Source organism: Rana temporaria, chromosome 6, assembly GCF_905171775.1.
Source record: "Rana temporaria chromosome 6, aRanTem1.1, whole genome shotgun sequence".
Lineage (NCBI taxonomy): Eukaryota > Metazoa > Chordata > Amphibia > Anura > Ranidae > Rana > Rana temporaria.
In genome coordinates this window covers 66,724,700-66,730,699 of record NC_053494.1, presented here as the reverse complement: position 1 = coordinate 66,730,699, position 6,000 = coordinate 66,724,700, and the positions used below count along the sequence as shown (strand labels likewise).

The 6,000-nt window shown below is 45.1% G+C and overlaps 1 long non-coding RNA gene across 1 annotated transcript; it reads left to right on the top strand.

Annotated features, from left to right (window-relative positions):
• Window positions 1–2,649: 2,649 nt before the first annotated feature.
• Window positions 2,650–3,832, top strand: LOC120942644. The gene is made up of 3 exons (XR_005750213.1): window positions 2,650–2,833; window positions 2,946–3,015; window positions 3,606–3,832. It is a non-coding gene; the product is annotated as an uncharacterized LOC120942644 (long non-coding RNA).
• Window positions 3,833–6,000: the final 2,168 nt, after the last annotated feature.

Sequence of the window (6,000 nt, the reverse complement as noted above, 5' to 3'; positions counted from 1 at the left end):
TACTGTAGACTGGGCATACTGTAGACTGGGCATCCTGTAGACTGGGCATAGACTGAGCATAGACTGTGAATACTGTAGACTGTGCATACTGTAGATTGAGCATAGACTGAGCATACTGTAGATTAAGCATAGACTGGGCATAGACTTGGCATACTGTAGACTGGGCATAGACTAAGCATACTGTAGACTGAGCATACTGTAGATTGAGCAAAGACTGAACATAGACTTGACATGTGGCACAGTGGCTGCATTTGATGGGCACAGTGGCTGCTTTTGATGGGCACAGTGGCTGCGTTTGCCTAGCACCTCAGCACCTCCATCGTGCGTGCCTAGCACCTCAGTAACCTGAGGATGGGGGTCGAGTATGCTTGACCTTAGCAGGGACCTGTTAACTTCAGATGTAAAGATTAGTAAATATATAAATACATTTCCAGAAATCACTTTTAAAAGATCCCTGTCCATCAGGGACACAGCGGTATCTAGCCACTATGCTACACAAGCAATTCCAAAACCAACCAAGACAGGAACTTTCCCGTGCGGGAAATGTAATTTCTGTCGAAATATTATCAAAGGGGCAAGTATCAATCTGCCCAATGAGGATGTATGGACACCTAAATTCAGAGCCACTTGTCAAACTGTAGGTGTCATTTACCTCATGAAATGTAACTGTGGGGCCTTCTTTGTTGCCAAGACAAAGATACATTTTTATTGTAGAATTCGAGACCATACATCGGCAGTTTCCAAAAAACTCTTGGAAACGCCCATTAGCCGCCATATGGGTCTTTTCCACAACCACAATCGGACAATGATGGGTTTTTATGCCCTGGCACACATCCCCCTCAATGAGAGAGGGGGTGATGCTGACAAACGCCTTCTGCAAGTAGATGCAAAATGGATTTATACCTTACAGGCCACAAGACACCTGGGCCTGAATGAGAACATAAGTTATAAACCTTTTTTAAAAGACAATTCAATGACGGTGTCATACTACATTTTTATAGTACACAATATCATCATTTATATCAATTCCCTCTCCACCCCACCTATACCGGTGGTGGGGTATTAATAGGTCTCTGGTGCTGTTTCGCTTTGGTCTCTGTGTTGGATGACCTCTGTCTTCAGTGTCATTCTCTGTCCTATATCCTCTACCCTTCCATCTGCTATTGTCTACCATTTTACTATTGTGGTCATCCCTTTCTTGATTAGCCGGCACCAACAGACTGTGTGTTTTGACACGCCCAGTTGGTGACGACTTTCAGAACGGAGACCGACTAACATATCCAGAAGTAACGACTAGTATGTCTTAATGTAAATACAAGGGCCTGGATTCACGTAGCACTTACGCTGCGTATCTCGAGATACGCCGCGTAAGTGTAACGATGCGCCGTCGTATCTGTGCGCTGTGCCCATAGAACTAGATACGCCTAAAAATAGGCTTCTTACGCCCGACGTAACTTGCCTACGCCGGCGTATCTTGGGCGCATATTTACGCTGGAGGCATATGGGAAATTCGATTCCCATACGCAAATGAGTGAGATACGCCGATTCACGAACGTACTTGCACCCGGTGCATTAATATACGCTGTTTACGTAAGTCGTACGTCCCGCGTAATGTTAAGCCTCATAAAGCAGGGGTAAGTCATGTTAAGGTATGGACCAGGGATCAGCCGTTGTATTTAACGTTGTTTACGTAGTAGTACGTGAATAGGGCTGGGCGTAGGTTACGTCACGTCGTAGGCAGTGATTGGCGTATCTTATGGAGTATTTACGACGTGATTCTGACGCATGCGTACTGGGATGCGTCCACGGGACGGCGCATGCGCCGTTCGTTCGGCCCATCATTTGCATGGGGTCACGCATTTCATTTAAATGGATCACGCCCACCTTCCACCTACTTTGAATTAGGCGGGCTTACGCCGAGGAATTTACGTTACACCGGCGCAACGTTGGGAGCGAGTGCTTTGTGAATACTGTGCTCGATGCTCTGCGCAGCGTAGCGTATATTCGATACGCCGGCATAACAATGCGCCGATCTGCCTGAATCCGGCCCAAGGTCTTTATAGATAGATACATCTATCAAAGGAAATTCATGTTTAATCATAAAAATGTACTGTCTTTTAACCATTTGGTACATTGTTGTGGTGTATGCATCTTTTGTATATATATATATATATATATATATATATATATAAAAATGTTTTTGTTATGATCTGTCTTCTGTTTCGGTACACAGATCTGGCAAACTCTCCTTGCACTAATCGGGCAGGTGCACCCTAGCATGCAGTGTAATCTTTGCGGTTCAGTCATGTGTCCCATTGCTTTTGAGAACCACCCTATCGGTGGTCTCTCAGTACTGTGACACACACACCAGCAATATGCCAGGTCAACCTCTCACATCTGGGTGGATGATTGCTAGCCTCCAGCTGTCACGAGTATCCTCTGTGGGCGGGTAGGGGTAGACGCCAGCATTGCTGTTGCAATGTTGAACCCGAGCGGAGGCTCGGATGCTTGCATCTGTCAGCTCTGTGGCCGCCCGGATTGGCTGGAGTTCGCACCCTCCCATTGGTTGGACGGCTCTGCCATTCCACCGCCAGCGGAGACACGCTCCTGCGGCATGTGTGTACATCACGCATGCGCGGGTGGCAGATCCCAGGATGGGGGTTCCCCAGCACCCTGGTCACTTTACCTTGCCCACTGACGCAATTGATGCCGCCCACGACACACGTGGAGCCGCGTCATTGCAAAGAAGGGGGTATAAAAGAGCTCCGTCAGCCCATGCCGGCAGTGTGAGCTCTGCAGGATCAGCCGCATCCCTGTTTGAACTGCGGCATAGGTAAACAAACTTTATTTCTCTGCACAACCTTACTTAAATGGCTAATTTATGCAATCCTTCCTTTTCTTTTCCTGTATCACTCTCTCACTGGGCGCAATTTGTCCTCCTGTAGGGAGGACCTGGCATTTTAAACATATGGAGGCTTAACCAGCTTTCTGGGATTATCTGACTGTCATCTCAAGGTAATTGGGATTAGTACGTGGAACTCAGAGTATTGGGTCTAAGACACTCATTTCAGTTTGTGGGACCTGCATGTAGATGGAATTTAATTATTGATTTCTAATTTAGTCATGGGGTTTCTTTAACACCATGACCCCTGCTTTAATATTGAGCATATTATCTATTTGTTTTTCTTTTCCTCTTTTGTAATTGCTATATATCAGAGTGCTGTAAGCAGAAGATTAAACATCATCTCTGCGTCTGTGCATTATGGGCGCTGTGATCCTGATTGTACACATTAACCCTTCTCTGGCATTTAAATTAAATTATAAGCATTTTTGCTCCACCCTATGAGGCAGGATCTTCTGCCCAGGAGGACGGTCTTCACTGTGGTGCCCGGGACACTTTCCGATTTTCTCCTGGAGGTACGGCCTAGATTTTGACCAGTTGAACCATATAGACCTTTTGGATATAACATATGAATTGAACTCTCTATATTTCATGATGTTTACCAAATAAATTTTTTGTATTACTGATGAAATATATTTAACTGACTGTTATTCCTGTTTAATGATTATTATTCATTATTTGATCTTTGATATATCCCATGTAGATCACTGTTTGCCTGTATGTTCCTGAAGAAGCCCTGTATGTGGGCGAAACATGTAGAACTAGTTACACGGGCCTCATGAAGAAGTCTCTTTGCACCTGGTTGCATAAGCAGTACTCTTTTTGTGATTTTTTTTTTTTAAGAATTAAAACTTTGGATAATAATGTAATTTAATTCAAGGAAAATATTTTGTATCAAATGTTATTTTTTATATAAAAGGATACACTTTTTTCACTGTGTCATGTGGGTTTGGTGAAAATCGCTGCCATATATAAATTTTTCATTCTTAACACTTGCATCTGCATCTTGAAATTCCCATATCCTACCCCGATCTGGGGATCCCACCTAATCATAATTCTATTCAGGTACATAGATGCATTTGGACATTATTATGCAATAGTGCCTGCTCTATAATTCACTTATATTTTTTGCACTAAATTTACAGGTACCTAGTGTGACTAACAGGAAAAGGGGCTCCTGGCTGTCAGGGACTGCTTGAGCTGCTAGAAATAAAAAAAAATATCTGCTAGTGGTAGCAGAGATCAGAGCTGCTAGCACTGCAGTTTTATGTACAATTTATCAGATGTGACAGTGATCAAAAAATCATACTGACACTGCACTTGTTGGGGGTGGGGAGGCTAAACGCAAGTGCTGGGAGCAAACAGGGCTGATCCTGTTAACACTGCGTTTTTGGAGACACAAGTATAGTTCTGATCAGATCAAAGATACTGATCTGTTTAGACACTATACAAGCAATGGTGGTTATAGTGTGACTGTGATAGTGCTGCTGGAAATCATGGGGATAAATGTGAACGGTGATAGTGTGGCAAGCAATCTGATGCTATCTGACATTGCTAGTGACACCAATAAGTAATCAGTAAGGGGAGAAAAAAAGTACACTGTACTGACATTGGACAGGGTAGTGAAAGGGTTAAATGGAGGATGATCAAGGAGTTAAATGTTCTGAACTAGGTGTTTATAAGTAAAAAAGTGTGCCATTTATATTCACATAGGTCTGCTCTCCTCTCTCTGGAACCAAAAAGGTATATGATGGCAGACTTGTGCTGTACCGAATGACAGCACAGATCGGGCGCATGGCCTCCAACAGGAAATTCTGGATCAGAAACATGTACTTGATCCGATGCAGAGCGGCTGCCCTGTCGCCATATGCCTACATGGGGGTAGTTCACAACTAAATGACACAGGTGTATATTTGCATATTTAAAGGGTAAGCTCTGCATATAATATATACATATAATGCAGCCCTCCTCCTCACATATTTAAAATAAAATCCGCTACACAAACACTATGCAGCCCCTCCCCTTCACACATAGAAACAATGAAGGCCCATCCCCACCACATATATACACACACAGCACAGCCCCTTTTTCACACACACATAGAATGTACCCCCAGTCCTTTTTACACGTACATACCCCACACACACACACATAAAACACTGCAGCCGGCTTCTTCACACATACATATAATTCAGCCCCCACACATATAAAAGGCGGTCCCTGGATTACAAACATCTGACTTACAAGCGACTCCTACTTACAAAACGGAGCAAGACAACAGGAAGTGAGAGGAAATCTAGCCCTAGGAAGGTAAACATCACTCCTGTAAGGCCCCGTACACACGACCGAACATGTCTGCTGAAACTGGTCCGCAGACCAGTTTCAGCGGACATGTCCGACCGGACAATTTTCCGGCGGATCGGACAGGTTTCCAGCAGACAAATGTTTCTTAGCATGCTAAAAAACATGTCCGCTGGAAGCCTGTCCGTCGGACATGTTCGGTCGTCTGTACAGACTCACCGGACATGTCCGCTCGCCAAAAGCCCTCGCATGCGTCAAAGTGATTTGACGCATGCGTGGAAGCATTGACCTTCCAGGGCCGCGCACGTCGTCGCGGCCACGTCACCGCGTATCGTGTCTGTGCGGATTTCTGTTTAATGGTGTGTACAACCATCAGACAGAAATCTCCGAGGGGTCATGTCCGATGAAAACGGTCCGGTGGACCGTTTTCATCAGACAGTCCGTCCGTGTGTACGAGGCCTAAGAGTTACCATGGGAAAAAGGTAGGGGTGCAACGGATCAAAAAACTCACGGTTCGGATCGTTCCTCGGATCAGATCATTTTTCGGATAGGCAAAAAAAAAAAAAAATTCTCCCCACTGTAATATCCACATCCCCCCCCCCCACTGTAATATCCACACTATGTGTCACCCCCCCCTTCCACCAACTATAGTTCCCCCTCAGTAAAGAACCCCTCAGTGCAGACCCCCCCCCCAGGTAGTACAGACATACCCCCCCAGGTAGTACAGACAGACCCCCCCAGGTAGTACAGACAGACAGACACCCCCAGTAGTATGACTCCCAGCGGTGTGTCCCACG